Genomic DNA, 16,159 nt, shown 5'->3' on the forward strand with positions numbered 1-16,159 from the left:
TTGTTTTATTGCACAGTGTTTTAACGACAGCCCATTGCCATAGCCCACATCACTGCCATAGCCCACATCACTGCCCAGTCACCGTCATTATTTTAGCAACTACGCCACTTATTGCTACAGATTTTAGGCCCTTTTACAGCCATATCACATCTACCATGATGAGTTCATTGTGCATGTCATCCACAATACATCGTCAACATTACCACCTGTCATGGCGCTCTTTGGCCAAACCTGGCCCTTGCGCCATAAAACACCACACATCATCATCATCTCCTCTTGGAGTTCCGAAACAAGAAGCAATATGAGAACCTACCGAACCTAGTATCATTTGGCGACGCCAAAGTGACAGTAACTCCGCATCGTACTATGAATACCACCCGTGGCGTCGTCTCCGATGATGATCTCTTGGAGCTGACTGAGGCTGAGCTCTTGGAGGGCTTCAGTGAGCAGAACGTCGTGAACGTTAAGCGAATAAAGATGAGGCGTGACAACAAGGAAATACAGACCAAACATTTGATACTAACTTTTGGCACAAGTGTCCTGCCCGAGTCCATCGAGGCCGGGTATATCAAGCTCCGTGTTCGGCCATATATCCCTAATCCCCTGCGTTGCTTCAAATGTCAGCGTTTCGGTCACAGCTCTCAGAGCTGCCGAGGCCGCCAAACCTGCGCTAAATGCAGTGCTAATGAGCACACTTCTGAATCTTGTGAAAACTCTCTCCGCTGCGTAAACTGTGAAGGTGAGCACGCTGCATACTCGCGGTCGTGCCCATCTTGGAAGAAAGAGAAGGAAATAGTTACGATTAAAGTAAAAGAAAACATAAGTTTCAAGGAGGCACGCAGGCGGGTATCGTACCTGCCCAAGAAAACCTTTGCCGATGTGGCGCGTCAGGGGGCAGCGTCACAACGGCCTCCGGCGGCTGTCCGACCCACAGGCAGTGAGTCGGCAGTTACGCCATCTGCCCCCGCGGCGGTTGCAGCTAGCGCTGCTCCGTCGACCCAGAATGAGGGACCAACGACCCCGAAGGTGGCCGCCGCCGAGGCTGTCCCAACCTCCCCGGCCCCTTCCAGCGCTGGCAACAGCCGGCGCAGCCAGATCCCTCAGGGAGCCCCATCGACCTCCGGGCTGGTGGGCGCAGGGGTCTTGCCCTCCAAGGCGGGACTCTCTCGGGAAACATCTCGCTCGCAAGAGCACGTGTCCGGCGCCTCACAAGAGGCAATGGACACTACACCCATCCTCAAGGCGCACCAAGCGCCTAAGGAGCGTCGAGGTTCCCTCGAACGCTCCAGAAAGAACAAAACCCCTATTACAGGGCCTCGAAAGGGCTCTGTAATCTAAGGCATCACTTCCGTTTCCGTACACACAGCACTAATTTACAATAAATATGGATACACAAATCATACAATGGAACGTCAGAGGTCTCCTTAGAAACCTTGATGATGTACAAGAACTGATCCACCAACACAATCCAAAAGTGCTGTGTTTACAGGAAACACACTTAAAACCACAACACACAAACTTTCTACGACCGTATGTCACGTTTCGGAAAGATCGCGATGATGCTGTCGCATCATCGGGCGGTGTTGCCATTTCTATCCATAAGAGCATTGCATGTCAACTTTTACAGCTACAAACGCCTCTCGAAGCAGTGGTGGTTCGAGCTGTACTCCTAAACAAACTCATCACCATTAGCTCTCTTTACATACCCCCACATTACAAATTAACGAAACATGAATTCCAATCCTTTATAGATCAATTGCCAGAACCTTACGTTGTACTTGGCGATTTCAATGCGCACAGCTCCCTGTGGGGCGACTCTCGTATAGATGCGCGAGGTCGTCTTGTTGAACAGTTCCTTTTTTCCTCTGGTGCGTGCCTTCTGAATAAGAAGAAACCCACATATTACTGTCTTGCAAACAATACCTTTTCTTCAATAGATCTGAGCATAGTTTCTCCGTCCATACTGCCTGAACTAGAATGGGAAGTTACGAATGATCCTTACGGAAGTGACCACTTCCCCGTACTACTAAGAACACTTAAAGAATACGAATATCCACCACAGGCTCCTAGGTGGAAGATTGACACAGCAGACTGGGAGAGGTTCCGAAACTTAACTAATATATCATGGGATGACATGTCTTCTTTAGAAATCGACGCTGCTGTGGAGTACTTCACAGCCTTTGTAATAGATGCCGCATCTAAATGCATACGTGAATTAAGCGGCTCGGCATGCAAACGGCATGTCCCGTGGTGGAACAATGAATGCAGAATCGCAAGTAGAAATCAGAACAAAGCGTGGGGGTTGCTACGCGCTTCGCCCACTGCAGAAAATCTTGTCAACTTTAAGAAAGTAAAGTCCCAAGGCAGGAGAACCCGCCGACAGGCTAGAAGAGAAAGTTGGGAGAAGTTTTTATCAAGTATAAACTCTTATACAGATGAGGCCAAAGTATGGAACAAGGTAAATAGAATTACAGGGCGACAAACATATTCCCTTCCTCTGGTAAATACACAGGGCGATACACTGCAAGATCAGGCAGACTCACTTGGGGAGCACTTTGAGAGCGTATCAAGTTCAAATCATTATTCGCAATCCTTCCTGAAATATAAGCAAATAGAAGAACGTAAGCCACTAACAAGAAAATGTCGAGAGAATGAGCCTTACAACCGTCCATTTAGTATTGCCGAATTAAGAGCTGCCCTGAGCGCATGCAAGAGCTCCGCACCAGGATCTGATAGAGTCATGTATGAAATGCTCAAAAACTTACACAATGACACGCAACTTACACTACTCACACTTTTCAACACCATCTGGAATGCAGGGTACCTTCCAACCGCGTGGAAGGAAGCCATTGTGGTCCCTGTTTTGAAACAAGGCAAAGACCCTTCCTCAGTGGCAAGTTACCGCCCGATAGCCCTCACAAGTTGCATTTGTAAAGTGTTTGAAAAAATGATAAACCGGCGACTCATTCATTTCCTTGAACAGAGCAAAATGCTTGATCCTTATCAGTGCGGCTTCCGAGAAGGGCGCTCCACAACTGACCATCTTGTACGTGTAGAAGCAAATATTCGGGACGCATTTGTGCACAAACAGTTTTTGTTATCCATATTCCTAGATATGGAGAAGGCGTATGATACGACGTGGCGTTACGGAATCTTAAGAGACTTGTCGGAAATGGGCATCCATGGTAATATGCTAAACCTCATAGAAAGCTATTTGTCCAGTCGTACATTCCGGGTAAAAGTCGGTAATGTACTCTCGCGTCCTTTTACGCAAGAAACGGGTGTACCCCAAGGAGGCGTGCTCAGCTGCACACTCTTCATCGTGAAGATGAACACGCTTCGCGCTTCATTACCACCTGCAATCTTTTATTCTGTCTACGTGGACGACATTCAAATAGCTTTCAAATCGTGTAACCTCGCAGTCTGCGAGAGACAGGTACAGCATGGCCTGAACAAAGTGTCAATGTGGGCAGACAAGAATGGGTTTAAGATAAATCCTAACAAAAGCTCTTGTGTTCTTTTTACAAGAAAGAGAGGACTTATCCCAGATCCTTGCATAGAACTGCGTGGACAACAGATACCTGTAAACAAAGAACACAAATTTCTAGGTGTCATACTTGACTACAGACTCACCTTCGTCCCCCACATTAAACATCTCAAAGAAAAGTGTCTAAAAACAATGAACATAATCAAACTTCTATCCCAGACTACGTGGGGTAGTGACAGGAAGTGCTTAATGAATCTCTATAAAAGCCTCATTCGATCTCGACTAGACTATGGCGCCGTGATTTACCACTCTGCCGCCCCGAGCGCACTAAGGATGCTAGACCCAGTCCATCATCTAGGAATCCGACTGGCCACTGGCGCTTTCAGAACGAGTCCCATACAAAGTTTATATGTAGAATCAAATGAGTGGTCACTTCATCTGCAGAGAACATACATCAGTCATACATATTTTCTGAAAGTCCACTCAAACCCCCAACATCCCTGTTTTAGTACCATTAATGACATGACATGTGCTACACTCTTTCGCAATCGTCCGTCCGTAAGACAGCCTTTCTCGCTGCGTGTGAGGGAGCTTAGCGGGGAAATGCACGTTCCACTCCTCGAGCTTCGCCTAATGCATCCAGCCAAGCTGCTACCTCCTTGGGAGTGGCAGCTCATACAATGTGATATATCGTTCGTGGAAGTCACAAAGCATGCCCCAGAGATTGAAATCAAGATGCATTTCCGGGAACTCCAGCACAAATACTCCTGCACGGAGTTCTACACAGACGCATCAAAGTCACACGACGGGGTATCCTATGCAGCCGTCGGTCCATCCTTCTCGGAATCCGACGTACTGCACCTGGAAACTAGTATCTTTACGGCTGAGGCCTACGCACTGCTGTCGGCCGTAAAGCATATAAATAAATCACAACTCCAGAAATCAATTATATATACGGACTCCCTCAGTGTTGTGAAGGCCTTGATGTCTTTCTGTAATCACAAAAATCCAGTATTTATTGAGCTCTACTCCGCACTGTGCAAAGCATATATATCTAACCAACATGTGATCATATGCTGGGTGCCTGGACATAGGGGCATCGAGGGAAACGTTCTAGCCGACCAGATGGCCACATCAATCTCATTGCATGCAGTTAATCCTACTGCTTCGGTCCCTGTCACAGACCTGAAGCCTTTCTTAAGAAGGAAACTACGAAAGCATTGGCAACGCATGTGGGATGAAGAAATAAATAATAAACTGCATGTAATAAAGCCACAGTTAGGTTTTTGGCCTCCTGTGTCAAAATCCCGCCGTACAGATGTCCTATTCTGCCGTCTAAGAATAGGGCACACTTTTGGCACACATAACTTTTTACTCACGGGAAACGAGCCTCCAACCTGTGGTAGATGCGGGGAGAGGCTGACCGTCCTCCACGTCCTACTGGAGTGTCGGGAAGCCGAATCCGAAAGAAAAAAACATTTTCTCGTAGCATACCGGCACCGCATCCCCCTTCATCCTGTTATGTTACTTGGTCCAGAACCACTCTTTGACAGCAACGCCGTCCTAGGTTTTTTGAAAGATGTTGTGTTGCATGTTATTAGCCCCACACGTTCGTAGCGCTTCCTCTCTCCAGAGGATGCCGCTGCGATAATTATTTTGAATAGCACATGCCTCTAGGCCCTTGTGGTTCAAGGGCTCTGGCGAGGCAGTAGTGCTGTAAGCAATTTACCATCTCGCATATTTTAAACAATGCATCATTCTTTCACGATGGATTTTAATGTTCATGGTATTCGTCATTAGTCATCGCCATAATTTTATAGTACATAGATTTTACGCTTTTACAGCGGCTATTTTTAGGCCACTTTACAGCCAAGTCACATCTTCCATAATACATCGTTAACACTACCACCTGTCATGGCGCTCTTTGGCCAAACCTGGCCCTTGCGCCAAAAAACTCCACACATCATCATCAATCTTTTATTCTGTTTACGTGGACGACATACAAATAGCTTTCAAATCCTGTAACCTCACTATATGCGAGAGACAGGTACAGCATGGCCTGAACAAAGTGTCAATGTGGGCAGACAGGAATGGATTTAAGATCAATCCTAACAAAAGCTCTTGTGTCCTTTTTACAAGAAAGAGAGCAATGATCCCAGACCCTTGCTTAGAACTGGGCGGACAACAAATACCTGTAAACAAAGAGAGCAAGTTTCTAGGCGTTATACTTGACTAGAGACTCACTTTCGTCCCCCACATCAAACATCTTAAAGAAAAATGTCTGAAAAGAATGAACATAATGAAACTTCTATCCCAGACTACATGGGGCAGTGACAGGAAGTGTTTGATGAATCTCTATAAAAGCCTCATTCGATCGCGACTAGACTATGGGGCCGTGATTTATCACTCTGCCACCCCGAGCGCACTAAAGATGCTAGACCCAGTGCACCATCTAGGAATCCGACTGGCCACTGGCGCTTATATAGCTTATATGTAGAATCGAATGAGTGGTCACTTCATCTGCAGAGAACAGACATCAGCCAAGCATATAATCTGAAAGGCCACTCAAATCCTCAACATCCGTGTTTTAATACCATTAATGACATGACATATGCTACACTTTTTCGCAATCGTCCCTGCGTAAGACAGCCTTTCTCGCTGCGTGTGAGGGAGCTTAGTGATGAAATGCATGTCCCACTCCTCGAGCTCCGCCTAATGCCTCCGGCTAAGCTGCTACCTCCTTGGGAGTGGCACATGATAAAATGCGATATATCTTTCATGCAGGTTACAAAACACGCTCCAGAGATTGATATCCAGGTGCATTTCTGGGAACTGCAATACAAACACTCCTGCACGGAGTTTTACACAGGCGCATCGAAGTCACGCGAGGGGGTGTCATATGCAGCCGTCGGTCCATCCTTCTCGGAATCCGATTTACTGCATCCGGAAACTAGTATCTTCACGGCGGAGGCCTACGCAATATTGTCGATCGTGAAGCATATAAGGAAATCAAAACTCAAAAAATCAGTTATATATACCGACTCCCTTAGTGTTGTGAAGTCTTTGATGACGTTCTGTAAGCACAAACATCCTATAATAATTGAACTCTATTCCGTCTTATGTAAAGTATATGTATCTAACCAGCATGTGATTATATGCTGGGTGCCTGGCTATAGGGGCATCCAGGGTAATGTTCTAGCGGACCAGATGGCCACATCAATTGCATCACACACTGTTCATTCTACCGCTGCAGTCCCTGTCACAGACCTGAAACCTTTCTTAAGAAGGAAACTGCGAAACTACTGGCAACGCTTGTGGGACCTGGAAACAAATAATAAGCTGCATGTAATAAAGCCACAATTATGTTTCTGGCCTCCTGTAACAAAATCACGCCGGACAGATGTCCTATTCTGTGGTCTAAGAATAGGACACACTTTTGGCACGCATAACGTTTTACTCACTGGAAATGAGCCTCCAACCTGTGGTAGATGCGGGGAGAGGCTGACCGTCCTCCACGTCCTGCTGGAGTGTCGGGAAGCCGAATATGAAAGAAAGAAGCATTTTCCCTTAGCATACCGGCAGCACATCCCCCTTCATTCTGTTATGTTACTCGGTGCACAACCGCTCTTTGATACCAGCGCAGTCTTACGTTTCCTGAAAGATGTTGTATTACATGTAATTAGTCCATACGTTCGTAGCGCCTCCTCTCTATAGAGGATAGCGCTGTGATAGTTGTTTCGCATAGCGCATGCCTCTCGTCCCTTGGGTTCAAGGGCTCTGGCGAGGCAGTAGTGCTCACAGAAAATTTTAGCATCTCACATATTTTGTACATTGCGTCATTTTTCCCAATGCATTCTAGTGTTCATAGTATTCGTCATTAGTCATCGCCATAATTTTATAGCACGTAGATTTTACGCGCTTTACTGCGACCGTTTTTAGGCCACTTTACAGCCGTCACATATTCCATAATACATTAACATTACCACTTCACATGGCGCTCTTTGGCCAAACCTAGTCCTTGCGCCACAAAACACCACACATCATCATCATCAACCCTTCCTCACCCAACAATTATAGGCCCATAGCTCTGACAAGTTGCATATGCAAATTATTTGAGAAAATGATTAACCGTCGCCTCATTCATTTTCTTGAAAGCAGCAAGATACTCGATCCCTTACAGTGCGGTTTTAGAGAGGGTAGATCCACAACAGATCACCTTGTCCGCATTGAGACAAATATCCGCGATGCCTTTGTCCACAAACAGTTTTTCCTGTCCGTATTTTTAGATATGGAGAAGGCATACGACACAACCTGGCGCTTTGGAATCCTCCGCGATCTGTCTGAAATGGGAGTTCGAGGCAACTTGCTATACACTATTCAGAGTTACCTCTCCAATCGCACGTTCCGTGTTAGAGTTCGTAACGTTCTGTCTCGTCCATTTACGCAGGAGGCTGGTGTTGCACAAGGAGGTGTGCTCAGCTGCACTCTTTTTATTGTCAAAATGAACTCGATGCAGACTGCCATACTACGTAGTATGTTTTATTCTGTATATGTAGATGACATGTAGATGAATCATGTAATCTAAGTATCTGTGAGCGACATGTACAGCTTTGCATAAATAAATTGTCTAAGTGGGCGGACGAAAATGGTTTTAGGCTAAATCCGAGAAAAAGTACGTGCGTCCTGTTCTGTAATAAAAGAGGGATACTGGCGGAACCCGTAATCAATCTCAATAGAGAACGGTTATCTGTGAGCCATGAACACAAATTCTTAGGGATCCTTCTAGACACTAAGCTAACTTTTGTGCCACACGTGAAGTATCTCAAGTCAAAGTGCCTCAAGACTATGAATCTACTGAAGCTGTTGTCACGCACAGCTTGGGGAAGCGACAGAAGATGCCTAATAAAGTTATACAAAAGTCTAATATTAACACGCCTTGAATATGGGGCCATAGTCTATTATTCTACTGGACCTAGTACTCTAAAAATGCTAGATCCTGTCCACCACTTAGACATCCGCCTTGCAACAGGCGCCTTTAGAACTAGTCCTGTGCAAAGCCTTTACGTCGAATCTAATGAATGGTCCCTGTACTACCAAAGGACACATTTGTGTCTTTCGTATGCCTTGAAGGTAAAATCAGCTGTGGATCATCCATGTCATTCAATTATTGAGGACTCCTCCACGGCCAGGCTATTCCGTAACCGCCCAGGTGTCCGGCCTCCTCTGTCCCTCCGGTTGGAAGCACTCCCAGAAAAAACAGGGGTCTCTCTTTTAGAGAATGTCTTAATGGCCCCTCTCGGCTTCCACCGCCTTGGAAGTGGCAAACTGTCCAATGTGACATCTCTTTCTTAGAATTGTCGAAACAAGCACCTGAGGCTCACATACAGCCACATTTTATTGAACTTAAAGAGAAGTATTCCTGTGACGAATATTACATAGATGCTTCGAAGACTCCTGCTGGTGTTGCTTACGGAGCTCTCGGACCCTCATTTTCAACATCAGGGCCACTAAACCCACACACCGGTATCTTTACGGCAGAAGCATACGGTATACTTTCGGCTATTAAACACATAAGGCGCAGAAATGTCGCTAAGGCTGTTGTCTTTACAGACTCACTAAGTGTCGTGAGAGCCCTGATTATCTTACGAAAGCATAATAATCCCGTTTTGAAAGAGCTGTATAGTTTGTTGTGCTCCGCATATATCTGCAACCAAGCGATTATCCTATGCTGGGTACCTGGCCATAAAGGTATAAAAGGCAACGTAGCTGCTGACGAAAACGCTACGTCAGTGAGTTTTAGCGACACAGATAGAACTATCGCTATTCCTGCCACAGACCTAAAGCCCTTTCTGCGCCGTAAATTGAGGAAACATTGGCAAGCAGAGTGGGATACACAAACATTGAATAAGTTACACATTATAAAACCAACATTGCGGAATTGGATAAGTGACAAAACAGCACGGTACAAGGAAGTACTTCTTTGCCGATTTTGAATAGGACACACTTACAGTACTCACTCCTGCCTCTTGACTGGCGGGGATCCTCCTACTTGTAGTAGGTGCGGCGATGGCCTGACAGTCATCCATGTTCTTATCCAGTGTCCTGCAATAGAAACGGAGAGGAAAAAGTATTTCCCTTCTGCATATCGCGAAAATATACCTCTCCATCCTGCATTTTTTGTTAGTGACGAACCGTTTTTCAAACTGCAAATAGTCTTAGATTTTTTAGACGAAACCGACATTCTGAAAATCATTTGGCAAGGCAATTTTTTAGCACGTGACTAACAGCCCTGCAGGCGAGGGCTCTCTTAAAACTCTGGTGTCAGTGTTGTTTTATTGCACAATGTTTTAACGACAGCCCATTGCCATAGCCCACATCACTGTCATTATTTTAGCAACTATATATTGTACGCCACTTGCAGCTACAGATTTTAGGCCCTTTTACAGCCATGTGACATCTACCATAAGGAATTCATTGTGCACGCCATCCATAATACATCGTCAACATTACCACCTGTCATGGCGCTCTTTGGCCAAACCTGGCCCTTGCGCCATAAAACACCACACATCATCATTGGTCCAGAACCACTCTGACACCAACGCAGTCCTACGTTTCCTGAAAGATGTTGTACTGCATGTTTTTAGCCCGACATGTTCGTAGCGGGTCCTCTCTTCAGAGGTTGCCGCTGTGATAGCTTTTTGGTATAGCACATGCCTCTAGGCCCTTGTGTTTCAAGGGCTCTGGCGAGGCAGCAGTGCTCCAAGTAATTTTACCATTTTATATATTTTATATTTTGCATCATTCTTCTACGATGGATTTTAATGTTCATAGTATTCGTCATTAGTCATCGCCATAATTTTATAGCACGTCTATTTTACGCACTTTACAGCGACTATTTTTAGGCCACTTTACAGCCAAGTCACATCTTCGTGACAGAACTCATCATTCCACCGCGAAATCACTAACACTGTCTTGGCGCTCCTTGGCCATATCTGGCCCTTGCGCCACTAAACCACACACATTCATTCATTCATTCAAGCAGAGCAGAGCAAAGATTAGTGAAACTTATCAAACACCCAGATGTTTTTGTTACCTTCTTATGAAGCAAAAAGGATAACTGACAATCAATACGATTAGGCACATTTTCTATTGTCTGTAGCAGTGTTAAGCAACGTTTTAAAGCCGTACTTTGTTCTTCAGAGTTGTTTGTATGTGTTTCAGTGTTTCCCAGTGCAGCAGTCGTGGTACCAGATGTACAGAAACTTTGAGGAAGACCCCCTCCTCGGAGGCAAGAGCAAGTGCCTTAAGGGCACGGAGGCTGGAGAGGTTGTGGATGATCCGACGATGGCGACATTTGAGTACTCGCCCGACGGAATGTTGTAAGTCACAGCTCATTATGTAGTTTTAGCGGCGCCTTCTAAAGTTATTTCATGTTTATTTACGGCATTATAATTTGCCTACACCTGTGAAAGTGTATGAATTCCAGATATGATTTCTTCGCCGATAATTTGAATACAGAATGGAATATATTCAATATTAGAAACGCGATGAATTTGCGCTTGCGAACAGGCCATCCACAATCTTACCTACGGAAAGAATGAGCAAAACATCTCGCTTGAGCGAGAGAAAGAGAGACAAAAAAGAAGGAAAGACAAGGAAGTTAGCCAGTGTAAGTACCTGTTGGCTACCCTGTGCTGGGGAAAGGGTTAAAATGAAAACATACCTACATGCATGTCCGTGGCTTTCGCCTTGGTTAAGTGCTGTCCTACGAATGCTTTTACTGCTATGACAGAAGCAATGGATCAGTGCCATTGCCGGAAACAGGCTAAGACTACATTATCAATCATGGACGCCACGAAAGGAGTAGACGAGCACCATAGCACATGTGGAACATCAGCCAACATAGTCGACGTCGCTTGCCGGCCGCTGTTACATATAAGTAGTGCCTAGGCTCACATTTCTTCCCCCGCAGGGGCGTCTGCGCAAGCAGGCGTTTGGTGTGTCGCGACACCACGTACCCGAGCACACGAGGGTTGGACCCTCCCGCGTGTAGCCGTGCGCGGCTTAGCCGTGTCTGGGGAAAGGGGGATCCTGGGGGTTGAGCTGATGCCGGGTGTTTGGACCTTTAAGGCCCCCCGGCGGAGGCAACACACCCCTTTGGCCTCTGCTTCGCATAGACGGCACCCCCGGACTGACCCACCCGGGGGAAATCGGTAGTTGCCTTTTCCTGTCTTTCTCTCCCTACAACCTTCGTCTTCTCCTTACTTTCCAACTTTCCTGTCTTCTTCTCATTTCTTTATTACTTCCGACCTTCCTGGCAGCAAGGGTTAACCTTGTGTGAGTAGCCAAACTTGGTTATATCATATTTGGTTATAGCGGTAGCGTAGAGCTGGCGCTTGTAGGCCCTGTTTTACAGGCCCTGCAGCGTCCCCTTGTTGGGCTCCATGGTGGGTGGCTGGCGCTACTGCCGAAAAATAGACTCCCACTTATCGCTAGTTCTTTCCCTCCACTATCTGAACGCTCGCTGAAAAGGGGGCGCACCGAAGAAATCTTTGAATTTTTTGGACGCCAAAAAGAAACTTTCCCGCGATTCCATGTAATCCATTCTGAAAAACAAGGAAAACAAGCTCGAACAATCTCACCTTTTCTTGCCTCAAAAACTTTAACTCAGGCATTTGGACCAGGATATAAAGCATCAAAGATGGCTAGCGGTGATCTCCTTTTGGAGCTCCGCGACAAAAAACAACACGAGAAACTGCCTAACCTTCTATCATTTGGAGATGTCCCAGTCACAGTTACCCCGCACCGCACGATGAACACCACCCGTGGTGTAGTTTCGGATGATGACCTGATGGAACTTACGGACGCTGAACTATTAGAAGGCTGGAGCCATGAAAACGTAATCAATGTTAAGAGAATTCTGCTAAGGCGCGATGGAAAAGAGATCAAAACAAAACATCTAATTCTCACCTTTGGTTCAAGTGTACTCCCTGAGAGTATTGAGACAGGATATGTGAAGCTCCGGGTCAGACCATATGTCCCAAACCCTCTGAGATGTTTTAAATGCCAGCGATTTGGCCACAGCTCATCGAACTGCCGCGGCCGCCTAACCTGTGCAAAATGCAGTGCTCATGAGCACTCCGCTGAATCGTGTGAAAACACTCTCCACTGTGTGAACTGTGATGGGGAGCACGCCGCGTACTCGCGGTCGTGCCCATCTTGGAAAAAAGAGAAAGAGATTGTAACAATCAAAGTAAAAGAAAACATAAGTTTCAAAGAAGCACGCAGGCGGGTATCCTTCCTGCCAAAGCACACCTTTGCCGATGTGGCGCGTCAGGGGGCAGCGCCACAACGGTCTCCGGCGGCTGTCCGACCCACACCCAGTGAGGCGGCAGTGACGCCATCCGCCCCCCCGGCGGCTGCAGCTGACGCTGCTACGCCAACACAGCAGACGGGGCCATCGACCCCGAAGGTGGGCGCAGCCGAGGCTGCCTCAAGCTCCCCGGCCCCTTCCAGCGCTGGCAACAGCCGGCGCAGCCAAATCCCTCAGGGAGCCCCATCGACCTCCGGGCTGGTGGGCGCAGGGGTCTTGCCCTCCAAGGCGGGACTCTCTCGGGAAACATCTCGCTCGCAAGAGCACGTGTCCGGCGCCTCACAAGAGGCAATGGACACTACACCTATTCTCAAGGCGCACCAAGCGCCTAAGGAGCGGCGAGGCTCCCTCGAACGCTCCAGAAAGGGCAGAACCCCCGTTACAGGGCCTCGAAAGAGCCCTGTAACCTAAGGCATCGCCTCCCTCCGTACGTATGTTACGTTTCGCAAAGATCGCGATGATGCCGTCGCATCATCGGGCGGTGTTGCGATTCTCACTCATAAAAGCATAGCATGTCAACCTTTACAGCTTCGAACGCCCCTTGAAGCAGTGGCGGTGCGAGTTGTTCTGCTAAACAAACTCATCACCATTTGCTCCCTTTACATACCCCCGCATTACCAACTGAACAAACATGAATTTCACTCCTTGACCGATCAATTGCCAGAACCTTATGCAGTTCTTGGCGATTTCAATGCGCACAGCTCCTTGTGGGGCGACTCGTATAGATGCGCGAGGTCGCCTTGTTGAACAGTTCCTTTTTTCTTCTGGAGCGTGCCTTCTCAATAAGAAAGAACCCACATATTACTCTCTTGCAAACCGATCCTTTTCGTCAATAGATCTTAGTATAGTCTCCCCGTCTGTACTGCCTGAACTTGAATGGGAAGTTACCGACAACCCTTACGGTAGCGACCACTTCCCTATACTGCTAAGATCACCTAAAGAAAACGAATATCCACCACACGCTCCTAGGTGGAAGATTGAGACAGCTGATTGGGAGAAATTTCGATTTCTTACTAGTATCTCATGGGCTGACATGTCTTCGTTAGAAATTGATGCTGCAGTGGAGTTTTTCACAGCCTTCATAATAGATGCCGCATATAAATGCATATCACAAGTTTATTTATTTATTCCTCAAATGCCCCTGGAGAGGGGTTTTACATGAGGGGTGGGCTGCTTCAAAGGAAAATGCGTTCGATGGCATGGCATGTAAACGGCGTGTCCCGTGGTGGAACGACGATTGTAGGATCGCTCGAAAGAAACAATACAAAGCGTGGGGGTTGCTACGCGCCTCCCCCACTGCGGAGAGTCTCATCAATTTTAAAAAAGTAAAATCACAAGGCAGGCGGACCCGCCGACAGGCCAGAAGAGACAGTTGGCGGAAGTTTTTATCGGGTATAAACACGTATACAGATGAGGCCAAAGTCTGGAACAGGGTAAATAGCATAAGAGGGCGACAAACATACTCCCTCCCTTTGGTAAACACACAAGGCAATACCCTGCAAGACCAGGCTGATGCTCTGGGTGAACACTTCGAGCGCGTGTCTAGCTCCACTCACTATTCAGAGAACTTCCTTAAATATAAAGAAACAGAAGAACTCAAGCCTCTGAATCGGAAATGCACGCCAAACGATCCTTATAATCGCCCATTTACCATTGCTGAACTTAAAGCCTCCTTGTCATTATGTCGGAGCTCTGCACCGGGCCCCGATAGAATCTTGTATGATATGCTTAAACACCTGCACTCCGACACAAAAATCACGCTACTTACACTTCTCAATGCTATCTGGGCGGCCGGTTATCTCCCATCGAAGTGGAAGGAGGCTATTGTGATCCCTGTTTTGAAGCATGGTAAAGACACTTCATTGCTCACTAGCTACCGTCCCATAGCGCTTACAAGCTGCCTCTGTAAGCTTTTCGAAAAAATGATCAATCGCCGTCTGATACATCTCCTAGAGTCTAGTAAAATGCTTGACCCATTTCAATGCGGTTTTAGGGAAGGGCGATCTACAACCGACCATCTCGTGCGCATCGAAGCGAGCATTCGCGATGCCTTCGTACACAAACAATCTTTCTTATCTGTATTTCTGGATATGGAGAAAGCGTACGACACAACCTGGCGGTACGGTATCATGCGCGACCTTTCAGCGCTGGGCATCCGCGGTAATATGTTAACTATCATAGAGAGCTACCTAGCGAACCGTACATTTCGGGTGAAAATAGGTCCTGCACTGTCGCGTACATTCATACAGGAAACTGGGGTACCCCAGGGTGGCGTACTCAGCTGCACGCTCTTTGTCGTAAAGATGAACACGCTTCGGGCATCATTACCACCAGCTATTTTTTATTCCGTCTATGTAGACGATTACAAATAGGCTTCAAATCCTGCAACCTCACAGTCTGCGAGAGACAGGTACAGCAGGCCCTAAACAAGGTGTCCATGTGGGCAGACCAAAATGGATTTAAAATCAACCCCCAGAAAAGTTCCTGCGTTCTCTTCACAAGAAAGAGAGGCCTAGTCCCAGATCCTTTTCTAGAGCTGGGCGGACAACAAATTCCTTTTAACAAAGAGCACAAATTTCTAGGTGTTATACTTGACTCCAAGCTTACCTTCATTCCACACCTAAAAGGTCTAAAAACAAAATGTCTAAAAACAATGAACCTACTTAAAATCCTATCCCACACAACATGGGGTAGCGACAGGAAATGCCTGCTGAATCTTTACAGGAGCCTAGTTCGATCACGAATAGACTATGGTGCCGTAGTATATCACCCTGCCGCCCCGAGTGCACTAAAAATGTTAGACCCCGTTCACCATCTGGGAATCCGCCTGGCCACTGGCGCATTTAGAACAAGCCCTGTTGAAAGTCTGTATGTCGAGTCCGATGAGTGGTCACTCCATTTTCGGAGAACATACATCAGCTTTAACTACTTCCTGAAAGTGCGCTCTAATAAGGAACATCCGTGTTTCACAACCGTTAACGAATTGTCGTGTGAAACACTTTTTCGTAATAGACCCTCTTTGAGATTACCTTTCTCAATACGTGTAAGAGAACTTGGCCAAGAAATGGACGTCCCATTTCTCGAACATCGCCTAATGCCTGCTGTTAAGCTAATACCGCCCTGGCAGTGGCAGGTGATAGAATGTGACGTATCGTTTCTAAAGGTCACAAAGCACGCTCCTGAGCTTGAAATTATCATGCATTTCCGGGAGCTTCAATTGAAGTACTCCTGCTCCGAGTTTTACACAGACGCATCAAAATCACATGCTGGCGTATACTACGCTGCTGTTGGGCCCTCTT

General features: G+C 46.8%; 1 long non-coding RNA gene across 1 annotated transcript in view; it reads left to right on the forward strand.

Annotated features, from left to right (window-relative positions):
* The window catches only part of LOC129382859 (uncharacterized), a 323,214-nt gene that overhangs the window by 286,510 nt on the left and 20,545 nt on the right, over positions 1-16,159 (forward strand). Inside the window, exon 2 of the long non-coding RNA XR_011893164.1 lies at positions 10,709-10,866. This is a non-coding gene — a long non-coding RNA (uncharacterized lncRNA). The remainder of the gene's footprint in view (positions 1-10,708; positions 10,867-16,159) is intronic.

Source organism: Dermacentor andersoni, chromosome 3 (assembly GCF_023375885.2).
Source record: "Dermacentor andersoni chromosome 3, qqDerAnde1_hic_scaffold, whole genome shotgun sequence".
NCBI lineage: Eukaryota > Metazoa > Arthropoda > Arachnida > Ixodida > Ixodidae > Dermacentor > Dermacentor andersoni.